An 18,958-nucleotide genomic window follows, 5' to 3' on the forward strand; every position below is an offset into this window, starting at 1 on the left:
TTTATCATACATTTGCAGAGAGTCTCAAGAATTTTACCTTTACGGTACACATATTTACGATTATGCGAAAGGAAAAATGCTTCATCAACATTACGGCGTGGGTGTTGTTTTTCCCTCAGTAGGCTTTATATCAGCATTGGTTTTTCTTCCTTGGTGTTTTGTATAGTGAACCACGTTAACGGTCTCGATGTTGTACGTGTCTGTCTTTGTTGCTCCTCAGCGGCCTGAATGTGGCAGATGTGCAGGAAATCACAGCGTTTAGTAGACAGCACAGCTGCCTTAAATGAGCTTCTGGGAAACGATTGCTGACCAAGCGACAACGTTCATTACTACGATGTGTCCGTGAACTGCCCGGTCTGTCCACCTTCGGTCGCACTACCTGAAGGCTTCCTCTATTAGATTCACCGGTTTGAAAACGCACAGTAAAATAAACGAGGTTGTCTTTAACTAAATTAAGAATGCCCAGCTCTCCATGTTGTTCAGCGCCTTGCTTAGAGCATATGAAATTATTCCTCTGCCAGTTCTGCAGAGGGGTGATGGTGGCTAAAACTTAGATGCGTTGTTACGGCCCTGGAGTACGTGCACATGCTACTGAAGTTCGCTGAGGCGCGTTACTGGGGGCGTTTGGTGGTCATGATTTTCATAGTCACAGTGATAGCAGTCATAGCCAGTCAAAACAGTTACATGTGAGTAAACAAAATAAAAAAAGGATAACAACGATCATTACTCCGTTTGCACAGTAGGACGAAAATAAGGGCTGCCGAAGTACACATCGCTGTTTTCCAGTCTCGCGTAGTAACAGTCAAGATTACTTTCTTGGTTACCATCTACCTTTTTCTAAAGAGTATGTTTCGGAATTCGTTTATGTGAGCAGATTTCTCATTTCTGTTATGAGTTATCTTCAGGTTCAATGCACTAACAATATAACGTCGTGCTTTTTTTCGACGACCGCTGAGAGCAGCCGTAGGCGATGAACGCCTCACATCTGCGAGCTTTCCGAAGAGTGTTCTGGAATAGTATGTGCGATCTTTCTCCGTATTTATAACCTTTGCTTGTGGACTGAATATATGCTTCAGAAATACACAATTGCACATACACTCTGCCTGACGTATACTAAAAGAACACAAAGAACGAAAAACAGAGTACAATGAACCATAAACTAAACCCCGTTATTGCCTCAGGAATGTCATATCGCGAGTTGTATCGTTTACGTCGATGCATCTGGTATGAGGCAGCTACACTGCAGACAAGGGTGGGGCTCCAGCTCATTTCTAGCGTCTGTCAAGTGCGTTGTAGCGTGGTCGGTGCCTGGATTGAGTCCTCACCATTGGTCACGCTTTGGGTGCATCAGATGCCTACTTGCATAACGGCTGAGTTCTGGTGTTGTGCGTATGCCGAGCGATATAGTAATACGAAAGCACAAGAATGTTCTTGAAAGTTAAATCTTTCAGCTTTCGTAACTGAGCTTCGGTACCATTAAATGTCGTTCATATTTAACAAGCATAAGTCCATCGAAAGGACACGAAAAGCTTTCGACTTGGCTGAGCCGTTTACTAGTACTCTTGACTACGTCATTGGTTGTTGGCGATACCCGTACTGACAGGCGCCGCGAACCGTGACTAGAAATTAGCTGAAGATGACGAGAGTAGATTTCTTACGGGAGGATATTGCACTTAAATGGACTTGGATTAACCGTTAGGGCTCAGAACAAATAATAAAGGTCTTGGTAGCATCGCATTTGTAGGAAGAACTCAGTACATTACAGCAGTGAAATTATTATTCGCTTTACAATCTTTTTCTTGCGACACTGATCCCACGAATAAATTGGAAATGAGTGCACAATTACAAATCGTGATTAAAGTGGTTAGGCTTATTCTACACGATATGCGCATGTAGTAAACCAGCTGAAGCTGTTCTCTTTCTTACGTATCATATCTCTTGTAGGTATAACGGCGCTCACACACCTGGCAAGGAAACATAGTGTAGTACTTGTCTGAGTGAAACTGGGGCGGCACATGTTCCTTTCACAGACTGGAGTGATCTGAGGTCCTCTCGAGAAGACAGTGTTGGAAAAAGAAAATTGGCACGCACACAGTGACGTGCGCAGAGTGAATTTTTCGAACGACGATTCGTATGATTCGTGTACAGAAAGCTGCGTCTTGGTGCAAATGAACAGCAGCTCTCTTTCTTATGGCAGGGAGTTTGGTTATTTTGAAACTACAGCGTCATGGAAAACGAGAATTTACCAATAAACAAGAAGATATCAGCTTAAAGAGACCGTCGGTTAGATATGTTAAAATCAAGTGTGAAGCTCCCTTATAAGCTAAAACTCATTGGTTAAGTGTACTTTCTTTCGATGACTGTAACATACAGACCCGACCACACTTGTCTAGAGCACTCGCTTGGCGCAATAGAAGTTTTAGAATAGGTATTGACTTTCAATGATATCACTTGCGCTCGAACGCAGCCGAGTACATGGACTTTGATTGTCTATATTAATTTGTCACTTTTTTTCTTTGCCTAGTTTTCTCTCTTTTTTTTTTGCCTTTTCATATGTATGACCGTCGAAAACTTGTATCCCCCCCCCCCCCCCCCCCCCCCCCTTTATGTAATGTCCCTACGGGACCATTAAGGGCTAATAAATGATGGTGATGATGGTGATGCTGATGACATGCGAACCGCACAGACATAAGCTCTTACGCCTTAACTTGCAAGTCCACAGCGATAAGATTTCATTTAATTTTCTCCTAGCACATCGCTCGAGCGGTTTAGACAAGTGTGATCGAGCCTGTACAAAAGTCGGCACATGAGCATCGCAGTACGCAGTGCGGTGCCGGCGTACTCACACAGCAAAGAGACCCATTTAGTCGACTCAGAACTCCCAAATATATGCCGCGGAAGGGTGACTATCGTACGAAAGGCACAACCGACGCTTACCGGACAAAGCGACCGACCGGCACGCGCGTCCGTTCACAACAGTCAACAGGCAATCAAAGACACGACGACCCTCACAGTTGCGTGTGAAGGATGCCCGCCCCTAAACACGACGACCGTTCGGCGTCACGCTGGGCCCCGTCGGGAGGAGCGGTGAAAACGAGCCGCAGGACGCGTGCTGGGCTCCTTTTCTGCCCTCCACAATGGCTTGTTTTCGCTTCCCAATGGCCCTCGAGAACGAAAAAGAAGAACACAAACCTCGGGCCGCGAGCGGACCGACTCCGGGTGCGCGTGCGCGCCCTACGGGGCGGCGGCGAACGACGCCTGCCTGACCCGCGGTCTTCTTTCTCCGGCTTTGCTCGACCCGGCACCCCGCCCGCCATGGTCAGGATTGAGTGTTTCGCGACGCCCGTGGCCCGCATGCGCACCTTTATTCTCGACCCGCACCTGAGCAGGAGGCACCGGCTACCGCCTTTTCCGTCGTGTTTCATGCGGTGACGGCCCCTCCGTGTCCTGCTTGACAAGCGTGGGCTTGAGAGCTTGGCGGTGGCGCTCACCATGAGAGCTTGTTGCACTCGTGGACTAAAGGATGGGGCACACAATCTCTGCGTACTGGCAATCTGGTGAAATTTAGTATGAGCATCCAGTTCGCTCTCGGAGCACCGTTACTCTCGGGTGGTTTATATTCTCAATCATTAGATAAAAGCGTTGCAAAGTGCGTTCGAACGTTATCATATTCAGCAAGGGGCGACGTGTTATTTTATCGCCAGGAAATGACAATTAATGTGTTTCAAGACTTCGCTCGTGCTCTTCATTTAACCGTGCAAACATTGGCGATCCCTGACTGATAATCGGTGAGCTAATTCAAGCAAAATGTACCATTTTTTGCTTGCTGTTAACAATCTGGCGCAGTGCAGACGTGTCTGACTAATAGTGTGTGCAAATTCTAGTAATAACCCTACTTACTTTCCTTGCAATCTGCAGTTTTAGGAGCCTAATTTTTCTTCGAATAGTTTATACTCCCTCAGTTCATAAACTGCACCTATCTTGACGGGCCTCGCCGCGGTGGCTCAGTGGTTACGGCACTCGGCTGCTGACCCGAAAGACGCGGGTTCGATCCAGGCCGCGGCGGCCGAATTTCGATGAAGGCAAAATTCTAGAGGCCCGTGTGCTGTGCGATGTCAGTGCACGTTAAAGAACTCCAGGTGGTCGAAATTTCCGGAGCCCTTCACTACGGCATGCCTCATAGCCCGAGTTGCTTTGGGACGTTAAACCCTAGTAAACCAAACCAAACCAAACCAAACCAAACCTATCTTGAAGTAACCAACTGCCTCAAGGCACTGCGGTGATGCCATCGCGACCAACCAGTGCGGTCCCAACCTTTTTAACGTCCACCGGAACTTTCGCTCGGTGCTTCATCTTGCCTCCGGCCTTCAGTTATATATCCTCTTCTGCAGTTTCTTCTGCCAGGCGAAGTTCTCTTACGTGGCTGTGATATCGCTCGGGGAACGTTATTCAAAGCGCAGTTTCTGAATAACTTCGGCGCCGGGGGTGGCGCCGCGGTCGGACAAGGCAGGGGCAAACACGGTACACCGGGGCGGACACGAGAGCGGCTACTCGTCGCCGGTGGTTCCTGAATAGTCCTCACCCCAGAGAGCTAGCTGCGTTCACTCGCGTGCCGACGGCGGGGCCTGGTCGCCCTTTTATTCACCTGTCCCCCCGTGTTGTGTCCCACGCTCTTCCGGCCACTACGGCACGCAGTCGCGAAGGAACAGCCCCCTCGTAGTCCGTATAGTACACACAGTGGCCGGGCCTACGTCCCTCCTAATGCAAGGGGCTGGAGCGCTTTATTTGTCCCTTTTTTTTCTTTCTTCTTTTGACATGTCCAGGCACGTGGAGCTGCATTGTGGTCACCTTCACCTTGGATTAGGTTTCACCCGCCACAAAAACGAGCTGCTCCTTCAGATCCACCGGGAACTCTTTCTGGTTTGACAGCGTTTAGATTAGAACTTAGTAGAGCGTGACTTTAGCCACCGCAGTGCACGAAAAAAGAACAGGACAAAGCGATACACACTCAGCGCCGAATTGTGTACTCCGTAGGGTGACAAATATCACCTCGGTACATATTCTCGTCAGTGTATCGTTGCACACAATTTTTAGCGGATAGGCGGATTAATGTTCCCACATTTTTCTCGCCTTTGATTTGCCGCACTTGCTGTATTTGTAGTGCGTCTGTAGTAAATTTTATTTCAAATGAGTGTGCGAACGACTTTTCGGAGCTCTGTAAATTCGGCGGTGTTTTCAAAAGCTTCTCAGGGGTGCCTTACTTTTACTTCAGAGAGCGCATGGAAAACACGCAGCAGAGTGAAGCATCGTTCCCTATAGTACCTACCCAGTCTGAGAACACAACAGAAAAGTTTCTGTCGTGACAACAGATTTTCTATAGTGTTTGCGACCGAAAACTTGTAACAACGGAGCTTTCTGTAGTTACTGCAGGAGAGAGAGCGAGAGAAATAAACGGAAAGGCAGCGAGGTTGCCCAGGCGATGCCCAGTAGCCTACCCTACACTTAGGGAGGGGAACAAAGGTGAAAAAAGGAAGAAGAGCGGCAATGAAATGAGTTTTCCAAGTGTCCAGCGACCACTATGTCACGGGGACAGAGGGCGCGCACTGAAAACTAAGTACTACATAAGTATGGACTAGGGAAAACTACTACAGAATAACTATATTACTACAGAAAAATACTATTAAACAACAGAATAATATGTCGTTAAGACAGAACTACAAAATATTTTGTCTGACTTTTGACACGGTTCTTTCCTTTTTTTCGACTCGATAATTATTCAGCACTTTCAGGAAAACGGGTTCAGTGGCTATGGTAGGAACGAGCATATATTTACGAGCATCGTTGGCAGCGCTGTTTCTACATCATTTACTGGCAGCAAAATAAATGCCGCTGCTTAGCATTTCAGTTGCTTTGAATACTTGCAGCATACAAATGGCGACCTTCGTCTAGTGACTCAACTGTGCGCAGACAGAACAGTCGTCCCCAACACACTCTTGCGCACTGAAGTGTATGGTCGTTTTTCTTCTAGGACATTTGAGGTATATATACAAGGTGTAGAGATATGTTTGATCTCATTAGTGCGCTACGCATGGGTACGAACAACACCGGATGCAAAAAAAGCGACACTTACAAAAGTGCGCAAGTTAAACACAGAAAGCCAACTAGGCACATTTGCAGCTTTACTTAGGTAGAGATATCAGTCCTACGCGCGGCGGCTCATTACGGCTATGTCTACGCGGTTTTGTAAGCGATGAATGTGTTTTCTTATGTAAGTTCTAGCTTCAGTCGTCAGACTCCAGAGTAGGATATTATATGCTCAACGTGTCCCGAAGGCAGACTATGAGAAAAACCGACCTGGAAAATCACCTGGCCAGTGGTATGTATCGCATTGTGCACCTACGGGCCGCGGCCACCAAAGACAGAGCGGTACCCCGCGGGCCGGCTGTACCGAAACAAAAGGCAGTCCAAATGGATCACTCATTTCTTGCGCCAACGGCGGCGGCGGCAGTAGCGGACGTAGCTGCAGCGGCAGTACTATTCGCGTATGGCCCCGAAGCTTTTCGCGCGGTCAGTTCCGAATAGGTTATATTCGGGGCCGCTGGGTCCCATTCGTTACGCTCGCAAGGCGACGCCACAATTAGGCGGCTCGGCCAGACAAAAGGAGACCACCGCGGGGCCTACGCGGTCCCTCTCCTTGCGGAAATCCACCGTTTGAACAATGCGCGGCAGGAGCACGAGGGACCACATCTGTCGCATCCTCCTCTCAGCCTCCTCCGCTTCACTCGCTTCGCGATCACCACATCCCGGCTCCGACTGCGCAGCCATACACGCTGCACCAGCGAAGCCCCGAGAGATGAAGAAGAACGCCCCGCTCTCGCTTCCAGGGCCTTTTTCTTCCCCCTCTCCCAACGACGACGACGCTTTACCTTCGGTTGATCCCCAGCGCTCCTCCGGCTGAGATCCTTTGGGCGGTTTCCCCCTTTCGGTCCCGGCGATCCACCGTGCATCGTTTTCCTCTTTCTTGCCCGCGCGCTTTCCCCATATAGGCATCCTCACGGCTGTCGCGCTCGAGGTCACCTCCTCCTCCTCCACACGCGTCGCGGCTTCCTTTTTCCCCAAACGGAACTGGCGAGGAGGAGGGGAAGATTAATGATGGTTTGATGGTCAGGGGGAGAGAATGATGATCGGAGCGGACGCCGAGCGTGCAGCGGCGGAGACGACGGCGGCTGCATTGACACACGTGTGTGTGTGTCTGTGTGTCTGTGTGTGTGCGCGCACGTTCGGTGCGTCTCTTGCGACGCTGTCACGGCGAAGAAACACTTCTTTTCTGGAGAAAATCCTCGAGTTTATTGTCGGCCGCGCGGTCCATTGTGAGAGCCTTTCTTTCCTCTCGGGACAGTTTGCCTCGCTCCGCCATCCATTCATTGCTCTCTGCGCCTGCACGCACGGCCGGCTTCGGTCTGGCGTGTGTGTGTGCGCAACCAGAATTCGCTTCGGTCAGAAGCGGTGGAAAACGGCGCGAAAGTTGCGGGAACCGCTGAATAAACCGGGAGGGATATTCAAGGTTCAGGTAGAGCCCTCGTATATAGAAACACTCACTTCTCCGGTGGGACCTATTTACCCGCGTCACTATATAACGGGAAAGCGTTTATGTTTCTTTCTTTATTATTTACTTACGCTCCTGTTCTCCTTGGGCTTTTAGTTTTCGCGGTGGAAGACTGATGGTTTCTTCACACAAGACAGGGCAGTGGCGTGACCCTGTCGCTGTTGTCGCCGTGTTGATGTTGTGGGTCCTGTGTCGGCGAATTTGCCGCGCCCAATGATGTGCGCATAATGTTTGTCGACCGTAGCGAGATACACGGGGTTCCCCGCCCTCTTGTTGGTATTGCTGTTGTGGTCGTTCCCGCGTTTGTTAGGCATATTTGCTCTGGCTCTTTGTACGCACGCGTTTTCGACGATGTGCGGGGTGTATACTGTTCATCTTTTGGAGTTTGTTTATGCCGGTCTATTGGAGAAATAGTGGCATGCGATTGATTTTTTTGGTTTTGCTTTTAATGAAGGGATAAAAGGAACAGTTAGTAGAGGAGCAGGGATGAAAAGTGGCAGTTTTTTTATTTGAAAATGCTCATGGTGGAAGGCAAGGCGTTGGGTGGGTCACGTTGGCATGGCGGTGATTCCATGTCGCAGTAATGCTAGTCTGATTGGTTTTCTCAGATTAGGGACACACCGAACTGCCGGAAAGCGGGATATATGTTTACAAAGAACAAACAAAAAGATAGTGCCGATTGTGTTCTAGTTTTCTTGCTTTAAGGGTGTTTATGTCTTTTTATGAGCTGTGTAGAAATATAAGCAGATACTGCCCCAGCATAATACATATATACGAAGCGCGAACAACACATGCGGGCGACTATGATCCACATGGAAATAACCGAAACACGAATGCGCGGATCTCCTGCGGTGAAAGCTTTATTTGGATAAGAAAAGGTTGCTGAAGGTGCGAAAGAAAGAGGGAGAGAAAAAAATTATTCAGATTCCACACGGTGCTTTCGGCTAACATGATTTTGTCCGGGAAATGAGAAGACAGTGGGGAGGGGCGTAGGGAGAAGGACGCGGGCAGTAGCCGAAGTTTTCCTGAATAGCACTCATGAACACCCACATAGATGTTGTTATCGATGGTCTCCTAGATAAAGCACTCAAATAGATAAACCTCAGGAAGGCGTCCACTACTTGTGTTGTTCGTACGATGTCGAGTGCGTCCCTCCGCGCAAATTCTTTTTCTTAAGTTGTTATGCCTAGGAATGTCTCGCTGTAAGCCAGAAAAACGTGATTCGCATAGCGTCGGCTGCCACAGAGGGTATACTTAGACTGCCTGCATGATCAGTGCTCTCTGGTAACTCAAATCGCATGTGAATGTGTGCTAGTGCATGTGCTGAGTGCCAATGTGGGTTCTTGCGTGTTGGTGTGTTGTGGTGTGAGTGTGAATTAGTTATCTTTAGTGAAGAAATAATTGTGCGAGAGTCTGTGTGAACGTTCGTGCTTTTATAGTTGCACCAACAGTGATAAGTTCCTCATTCGCGTAGTTGTTCGCGACGCGCCAGAAATGAGATCGCTATACCCGGCATTCCTAACTCGTGGACCTGCGCCTCCCAGCAGCCCGCCCGTTCCCGAGGATGAGGTGACGCATCATCATCCAACTTTTCTGGATTTGTTTACCCCGCCATTTTTTTCTTCTGGTCTATACGTACAACACCGATGACGCCGAGTCCATCAGTCATGGACCGCGCCCTCACCCTGCTGGCGAGCAAATGTTTGCCCTGGCCCGCGTCTCCCTCAAGAAATTTAGGCCAAGCGACGCCAACGTGACGCGCGTTTGTCTCCCCGACTGTCTATCTTTTTCTTGTTTCTTCTTCCTCTCGTGCACTCTCCAGGCGGATGCGTCACGTGGCCGTTTACAACGCAAAATGATCCCGAAATAACCTTCCGACATTGTGCGAACGAATGAGGCAAACAGTATGCCGACTCCGCGGCGCGTGCCATCTCTCGCAGCAGGCGAAACACGCATGTCCGCATGGAAGTAACGGCGCAGAGGCGCGTATAACTGAGACCGCATGCGCTTGTTGTCAGGTCGAGTCACGTGAAAACGAACCAAGCCTCCAAGGAAGCATCGAAAGAGACAAACATTTAAACAAGCGTTTGTAGCGCCCATGGTACGTCGCGAGAAGGATTCTGGCCGTGATGTTTGGCTGCTTTCTTGGCGTCTCATTCCAGGTTCGTCCCGTTGGGATGCGATGAGAAAATGGGGTCTCTCTCTCTCTCTCTATCTCTCTCTCTCTCTCTCTAGAGTACGCGCAGTTCTCTTAGCTTGCTGTTTCTGGCGCGGCACGGCGGGGTAGGTCGCGTTCTTTCGTCACACGCCATTGGCCGGTATATATTGCCGCGCAATTGAGCTCGCGGAATGTGCAAACCGCGAGAATGAGTGCGCCACATAGCATCTTGGATCTGCGTGCGAGCGCGGCCTGCAACCAAGCTGACGAAGAAGAATCGTTGAAGTGGAGGGCACGGGGGCTGTCTCCAGCGGTACGTCGGGGTCCCTGCAGTGCATTTAAAATGAGCTCGGCTTACCGGAGCTTTATCGCGGTACACAGTGCCGACAGGGACGCTTACGATATACAATATATACTGCATGTCCCGATGTCGGAATGCCTCCTCTCCTTCCTGGGTTTCTTTCCGCTCGCCGGCCTTGGAAAGCGGGGAACTGATTGCTGACCAAACGAACGAAACGGTATTCGCCGAAAGACAAAAGCTGCGGAAGCGGCCGGGCTTTAATCGAGTCGCCGGTCTATAGCTTATAATCATATATCCGCGCTCTTCGGGGCCGTCGTTCGCTGGCGCGCGCGCGCCGCCTACAGATGAGGCCGAGCATTGGCCGGCTAGGCATGTTTATTCAGCGCGCATAGCTTGACCATACGCCACCGCAAAGCCGGCTTTCAGCACCGGCGCGCTACCGCGTCCCCTATAGCTGCGCGCGTGTTCGCGGCGCCTGTTAGCCATCGTGGTTGTGTATTGGTGGGGGCTGCTTCTGCTGTTGCTTATGGGCGCGCGCTTTTCACCCTTTGGCTAACCCGGCGCACGCATTTCCTTGAAGCGATTCCCACGTTCGCGTTTTGGGTTTCTCCGCTCCTCTGCTCGTGCTGCTGCTGGCGTTAGTGGCGGTGGTGCAGGTGTTGTTTGTGCTCTTTTTCCGCATCTCACGCGGATATCGGCAACGCTCCGCAATTCGCACGTGATAATGGGTGCGTGACCCGGCGCCGGCCGACGCCGTGACGGGATCCGGCGCTTCGCTCTGTACGGGCGCCTCGGATGGTCGTGTACACCACTACTGGCGGCGGCGTGCGCTGCGCGCGTCGATAACAGCAGCAGCAAGCAGCTTCCTGCATGCACACATACCGCGGAGCCGGAGGAGCGCGTAACCGTGGGTGACCATCTCAGGGCGCCGTGTACACGTGTAATTCGACGCCTTCGGAGAAAAATTGGAGAGAGAGAGAGAGGGGGGGGGGGGGGGGGGAAGAAAGCTAAGACTACTGCCTTTCCGGCAGCCGCAGGCACGAGCGCCTTAAGCTTCGTGCTGTAATAAGTCGTTAGCCAGAGGTCGGCTAGACGTGCTTGGAAGAAGAAAGGTACGAAGATAGTTCGGGCCAGTCGCTACGGAAGCTGTTTATCCGGCTGTGCGAGGGTGGGGTTCGAAGGGTTAAAACAGGATAGGTTAAAACAGAACTGGTTAAAATCATTAGAGGTAGTGGTGTTTTCTCGATCGCATTAGGGACAGCAGTGTGGAAGCTGCCTCAGTTCCTGGACGGAACTGTGCACTGGCAGGTTATCGTGTTTCGGGCATCTCATGCCACGATCCTACGATAGAAAGCCCGAGTCGCATGCAGTCCAAGTGGTAACGGCAGTTGTGAGAAATTTACTCCGCTTTTGATTGGTCTATGTACTTTGGGGATGGCACGGATACGATCTTAGATGTAACCAGCACGAACGCTGTCAACAAGGTGCTAAATATATACGGCTGGTTTTGTACGACTTTGTACATTTAGGTACACTGCAATATTTGTGGGCTTAATTGTCCAAAATCCAGAAAAATTCTCGTTAATTCAAAGGTAGGTGAACACCGCGACTATGTTCATGCTGTCTATTTTTTCTTGCGAATATCTTTACAGCTTGATTTTCAAAACCTTTGCATTTTACGGGTATGTACTTAGCCAAACATCTGTGCAGGCCAAAATTGGAGAGAACACGACTGCTGCATTTTGCGCATGTTTAAGAGCAGCTAGAAAATAAGCGGCCGAGGTGAATAAACACTTTTCTGCGCCTGCATGCATTCGCGGACTGGTGTCTCTACCCCTGGTGACGTTAACCTCATGGCAATATGACCCCCATCATGTCCTCGCCGGATCCTGACTGAGCCCTGTTCATTTTACAGAGGTCAGGCGGCTTGCAGCAATACCGCGTACTTCCAACCTCTGGGTTGACATCGTGTCATTATAAAGTACCCCAGCTGGTCGAAATTCCCGGAGCCCTTCACTACGGCGTCCCTCATAGCCTGAGCCGCGTTTGGACGTTAAACACCATAAACCAAACCTACATAGTTATTACACAATACAAGGCGGTACCAAGCTTGTGTTGTCCACTTACCGTCTTGCCGCCTTGTGGTGTCTACTGTCTTCATTCCGTGTTTTTTGCGACTATTCATCACCATTGTGAGTTTCCAGCTGGCACTTATAGCGACCTAAATCATGTCATACTTCGAAAATAATTTCGAAAACCAGTATGGCTATGTTTGTGCAGTCACTGAAACCTGTTTTGGTTAAATTTTCTCTTTGAAACGCTCTATTTATGCTTGTTCGCCATACTTAGCTTTATAACATGCGCGGATACCGAAGATTTCGTCTTGTGCTTCAACACCTTTTGCTTGTGTGCGTGTGTGTGTGTGTGTGTGGGGGGGGGGAGCGTAAACAAGTATATACACTCTAAACAGAAAGGAATAAAAAAAACTGTAAGCTGTCCTCTAGAGCACTTCCTTTTGTAAAAGGGCGTAGATGCGGCTTACTCCCTTTTTTACTCCCCACATAGGCATATTCGTGTTTAGAGTGCATTCTTCCTTATTCTATACTATGAGCCGACCCTGAAGCTATTGCTTCATTGCCTTGTTAGGCCTCTACGGCGAGCCTATAATACCGGCTTCCTCCGACGCTAAGAGGGTAATAGCACTATCGGAGATAATTTTGGACCATTTGGTTTCTTACGGCACATTTAGCCAGATTGAGATTAGCATCAAAAATCGTGGCAAAGTTCCTCTAGCGCTCTCGACTGTCGCTGGGAGGTCTAGATCTACCGCAGAGCTCTGTAATACAACCGATAGCTAAATGCGTGCTATGAGCCGGGCGCGGTCCCGAAATTTGAGCTATCAGGGTGTGTTCTTTACTTCGCTCTGCTCGGAACCGGTTGTTGTGGGCGAGCAAAGAAAAGGGGAGACCGCGAGGAATTACTCAGCTCTGAAGACCTCGTTTTGCTTTGAATTGCCTCAACTTAGACCAGATGATTCTGCTTGAAGTAAGGCTTCAGTTCTTTCACTTTTTAGAATCTGTGAGGAAGTCATGTTAATCTTAGTTGCATGGCGGCACTACTGTGTGAACGAACTCACGGCGCGTAATAATCATAGCAACGATAATAATGCACAAGTAAACACTATTATTTTTTCAAACAAATCAATTCCCGTGTTAAGCGTACTAATAGCCCTTGGAACACTATCATTTGTTGCTTCTCGTGCAAGGTATTTCTTTAGTTATTTTCGTGACCAGAAAAAAAAAAGAACGCAAACAAATTCAAGGCATAAAGCAAATCCCACCTATAACACCATAACGACTTAACTAATCCAGGAGAAAAACCAAAACTATAGCGTAAGAAGCAATTCATCGGTGACTTAACCTAAAACGTCCCATCATGATCGGGACATCGACCGACAGGGAATTGATTAAACGCCTCATTATCGGCAGCGTTAACCAATTTTCTGACCAGTTCTTTCCGTCTCAACGCGATCCTCCACGGTTGCCACTAAGTGCTCCCTGAACTTTATAGTCAGACTGCCGGTGAATGCTTTCAGGAACACGTCGTTACTGCGACTGCCAATATATTCTCGGCGCTATACCTTTACACAAAGATACGCCGTCGGCTTAGCGTTGCTGCTGTTCACCTCCGCGTGCGTTGTGTCCGCGAGGTATCGCATTTTGGCGCGGCAATTTACGACCTGACCGGCGGCGAACCGCCGTGAGACGCTGATTAGCGAGTATCTTCAGCTTCGGTTCGCTCCTCTTAGTGTAAATTTTGTTCTCATTTTGCGGCGCGTCGTTCATTCTCAGCATTCGAAGCTTATGCTGAGAAACCTCTCGTTGGGGCTGTGAAAGGTATTTTATTGCTTTCTGCTCACCCTGTAGGTTGCCTGCGAGCGAGCTTCTCTGCACCTTTCTTCATTCAAGCGCGAATCGCGTAAAGCTCCAGGGTTAACGAGCTGCTCCCGGATGCTGGAAGAGGAGGAAGTAGGGTCCCTTATCCACATTTTTTTCTCGCCTTTGGTATTATTTCCAAAAGCTATAGGACTATCTTCGTCGCTTCCAAGTTTATTGTCGTCTGGAGCGACCCTCAAGCTGGCCTTCAGCTACGGGGGCCGTTCGTACCATAGTTCATAAGTTCACTGAGGCTTGTGGAAGGCTATAAAACGTTATTGGAGTGTGTGTTGGGGTGCCTTCAGGTGATTCCTTCTTTGTTGTTGTTGCTTTTGGAATTCTAGATGTGGTCTTACCAGTTTTTTTTTTCTTATTCTTCCTTGAAATACTTTTATCCTTCTTTTCTTATTTTTTTCTCTAACCGAGGCGTTCAATATCACCTTGCTTGGCTACTCCTCCTCGTGCGCTCATACGACTTATACTCGTTCGAGTGCACAGACGCAATAACCCTCGAAAGTTTTCTGCTCCTTATGCTTCGGTGCCAGTACTTTTTTAGTCGAGATCGTTTACAGTTCCTCAGTTGTTTTATTCAGTACTATAGAAATCAGTGAATAGATAACTATTTCGCGTTAACAAAATTGCCAGACAAACCAGGTCTCTCTTGCATTGCGGAAAGAATGAAAAGATAGTCAATTTCCGATTATAGCATACGTTCTTGTTTCACCGATCGAGGTGATCGTTCCCTATATATGTATTCCTGGACTTTCGTTGTTGTTGTTGTGTTTATGGTGGGCACACTTAAAGAGGAACATCTTGGCGTCAACTGTTGGGCGAACACTAGCATACTATAGGCCAATCTACATGTACGGCGTTTTATCTTTACCCGAAGAGGACTGTCAAATACTTCGCATCCTGCATTTAAGCGAGTGCCGTAGTGAGTGGCAGTGTCGTGTCTGCGCGTTTACACGCATAGCACCGTTCTTAGCACATAACATGCCCAGACATGAAGCTATGGGAAGTTAAAAACGACGGGGCGACTGTGGTTTCCTGTTCCTAACGCTCCAAGATTCGTAGGGGTCGCAAGTTGCTGCCCAGCCCTGCCTGCAGCGATCCAAACACGCGCCATGAATGAGAGGCGAGCCTTCTCCGAGAGGCTGGCGCGATTGGGCGCGCGAATCTCGATCAAGTTTGATCGATTCCAAAGGCGAGCATGTCGTAACACGCGCGCACCACAGATTAGCTATCATCGCTTGATGGATGACAATGCTGTGCGCATACGCGTGCATGTTTCCATACTGGGAAGATACGGCGGCGGACGGTATTCTCGACCACGTATAGGGAAGAACCGTGCACCCTGTGGTTTCGAGTCACCTCGCTTTGGGAAAACGAGCAGAGGCACCGGGCTGAGGAGGGTATAAAGAAGGAGGGGAGGGGGGGGGGGGGGGGGGGGGGGGGGGCGAGGCCATTTGAGATGTGTGTACGAGCGAGACGCGTTTGTCGAGAATAAGAGGCCGTTTTGAGCTCGCATGTACGCACTCTGAGCGATTTTGTTGCCTAGCCGAGTAGCGCAGCGGTGCGAGCTTTTTGCCGAGGTTGAGCGATGCGCTGTGCGCATGCGTGCCACAGGGCCGCCCACGATAGCAGATATATCAAGCCTCTCCCGAGACAACCCGTGGCTAATTTCTTGCGGAGCGTGTAGGCTAACAGGAAACAATTTGGGCTGTCCGTCAGAAACAAACCGGCCGCTCTCGCGCGCCATAGTATCGCCCGTAGGGCGGTGCTCTACCTGCCGCGTTCGTAATATCTATCAGGAAAACGAGCTGAACGCAGGTGTGTGCACATGGGGCCGGCCGGTTTGTTTTGTCTCGGGCAGGTTGATCGAGCGCTCTCTGGACTATAGGCTCCGTTGTGTCGGAAAGTTGTGTTTTTGTTTATCGCTCCCCCCAAAAAATACAAGTAATCGGCTCGCGCCGAGCTTTGCGCGAGGCGCGTAAGGTTATACGAGCATTCGGTATCGCATGGGTAATCTTGTAAATCAATCTTGCAAAGCTCATAATGATCGGTCACCTCGCGGAAAAGTGGGCTCGGTGATCTTTCGTGGTCTGTGCGCCACGGAGTCTGGATGGAGGTGGCACGTGAGAGAGCTCGCTTCGCGAGTATATATAAGCGACGAGCATAAACTCGTTTACTCAGCACGACGTAGCTATTTTCTTGTATGGTGGGGAGGTATACGCGGAGCGTTTTGAGAATGACGAGCCACGGAAAGAATCGACCGTTTCCCAACACCGCTTGAATGAAGACGAAGAAGAGACGAAGACAAAGTACGTCTTGCCAAGCGAGTGCCTTGCGAAATCCACTGTATCTGCAGCAAGACAACGATGCCCAAGACATTTGAGACCCAACTTTGTTTCTTTACTTAGCCGAGCGTTTCTGTTAGCCCAGCGTTTCCCTAGATTAGCCTAACGGTTACGTGTTTCCGGTTTCTTTTATGTATAGTCCGTCCGTCACTGCATGCACTTACACCGTTAGTAACGTTTTCAGTTCACTTCTAGTTAAACCCGCCCAAGGCCATTTGCGAAAAGCCCGGATGTGTTTTTTTCCGTGCTAACCTGAGCCTACCATAAACCTAAGAGGTATCTGCGCGTGCGTGATTGCGTGCGCGCTTGGCTGCCCGTCTGCCTGAAGTACGTGACGCAAATAATAGAGCGTTTAATATGGTCGAAGGGTGATACGCTCTCTAATCTTGATTAAAGTCTCTCTCCGCGGGTGATATGATAACAAGGCTTAAACCTACGTGTACCGTTCTTTATAGGATGCATAAGCGGCTGGTGATGGCGCGCACCTTAATAAGCTCGGAATCGTGCGCAAAGCGCAGTGCTCGGCCTAATAGCGTTGTCTGAACACGCGGCGCGGACTTGGAGCGAAAGAAAAAGAGAGAGACCGGGACCACCATGAAATCTTAATAGTCTTCTTTCGCTTCGTGTTTCGCGGCCTGACGCTTTTGGCTCCTTCATTTGATTCGGGAGCGAAGAGAAAAGAGAGAAGGGAGACAGAGGGCCGCGTTGAGAAGACCGAGATCACGAGCAACGGGGCCGAGTACACAGCGTAAGCTTGTTACGTATTCAGGTGGGAGCGCACTGGGGCTGAACGGTGTGTGTGCGTGTGTGTGTGTGTGTGTGAGCACTAGACTACGGGTCTCGTCGTCTCGCGGCAGCTCACGCACCGCGCGTTCCTACTGCTCTCGGAAGGCAACTCACACGCGAGCACGCGCTGGCAAGGGCGCTCTGAGCGGCGAACATTTCTCTTTTTTTTTCTTTTTTTTTTTTCCTGGCTATCCGTGCCCAGCGCCCATCTCAGGCGCGCCCGAGGAATACACCGCCGATGGGAGGGAATGAGGGTGACCTCATGAGAAGGCCGGCGTTCTTGAAAACGCACTCTGTCTTCGAAAATGATTTCATAATTGACGCCGCTCGGCCTTTTCCTCCTTCGCTGCTGCGTCTTTCTTCATTTTTCTTTCTTGCTTTGTGTATTTCTTTCTTTCCCTCCCCATTCTCCCCCTCGAGAAGTCGCTTTGGAAACGAGCGGAGCGACCCGCCCTGACCCCGCGCGTATGAGCCTGCCTGTCTGCCTCCCAGGTATCCACGGCGGCTGCAGCCAATGCCTCCGCCGCAGCCTCACCTCTACTGGGCTTATTCCTCCTGGTCTCGACGCTCGGTGGAAAACGATGCTCCCATCGCGCCAATGGCCAAGCTCGCTCGAGCAGCGGGTGCTGCGGAGCAAACGCGAATGCAGTTCGGGTGCGCGCATTCTCAGGTGCGGTTGGCTCCTCCGCATCTTCCTCTTTCTCTCTCTCTCTCTCTCTCTCCTTCCCTCTATCTTTCTGCCAGGCTGCTCAGTACAGACGCGCGCTAAGCGCGATGTTGCATGCGAGGGGTTCTTTCTACGGCGACTCGAGCGCAGTGTGTATGGCCCGTCGTTTGTCTACGGCCGCCACAAACACATGAGCTGCGCGCGGTGCACGTAACGATCGGGTGCAACCTCTTTCTCAGCCTCGCGCGCGCTTTCCGTGGATGCAAAGCGCGCGCCGCGTTTTGGGCCCCGCACGGTTCACGTTGCAGTCTAATGCGCAGACGTGTTCTTGGTTGGATGGGAGGGGGCACCGCCGTCTGGCCCTGCCTTGCTCAGTTTCCTCGCTGCCCTCACTTTCTTAAAATACCCAAATGAAAATTGGTGCGTAAGAAAGCAGGGCTGATTAATTCTCGGCGCACGGGGGTGAACGGTGCGCGCCTTATACTCTAGGGGGCGGCGCGGTCATCTCGTTTAGCAACTTAGATGCGCTCCGATAGGTGCAGCGTCATGCGTGCGTAGGATTCGGCTTTCGGCAGAAGAAAAAAAAACAACGTAAAACAGGAGGCGTGTGCGGGAGAGAGCGCACAAAAGAACGGGAATAAATGAAAAAAGAAAAAAGTGGCGTAATTTTTCGAGCAGAATATGCATCTCCTCCGCCGTTCCTTCTTTCTGATCTGCAGAGAGGCTCCTTGGGTGTATGTGTGCGTGCGTGTGTGTAGGCATTAAGAAACACGGGTAGGGAGGAAAAAGGCGCTCAAGAATCGCTTGAGTAATGGTCCTTCTACCACGCTCTAATCCCCCCCCCCCCCCCCCCCTCCGCCTCCCCGCTCCTTTCTTCTCACGGCTTTGCTTGTGTTTTCCTTTTCTTTTTGGTTTTCTCATGCTCCTAGCCCTCGCTGTTTTCGGTGTTGTTCGGCTAGTCATATACGCAGGCTGGTTGGTCAGCCAACGGGGTGTACATGCCATCAGCCGCTCTTCGCTGATGGCGGTCCATAGGGCCTAGAGTGTCTCACTGTGCAGAATGCCTTTTCACGCTACATTTAGGTTGTCCGCTCGAGATCCTTGTTCTCTACGAATTAGCTTCTTTGTAGAGCCGGGATTGTTTCTGA

General features: G+C 50.2%; 1 protein-coding gene across 6 annotated transcripts in view; it reads left to right on the forward strand.

Moving 5' to 3' along the window:
- The window catches only part of LOC149364638 (uncharacterized), a 510,000-nt gene that overhangs the window by 135,260 nt on the left and 355,782 nt on the right, over positions 1-18,958 (forward strand). The gene's annotated exons all lie outside the window — the stretch shown is intronic.

The sequence above is a fragment of the Amblyomma mixtum genome, chromosome 2 (genome assembly GCF_055824585.1).
Source record: "Amblyomma mixtum isolate Tamu chromosome 2, ASM5582458v1, whole genome shotgun sequence".
Classification (NCBI taxonomy): Eukaryota; Metazoa; Arthropoda; class Arachnida; order Ixodida; family Ixodidae; genus Amblyomma; species Amblyomma mixtum.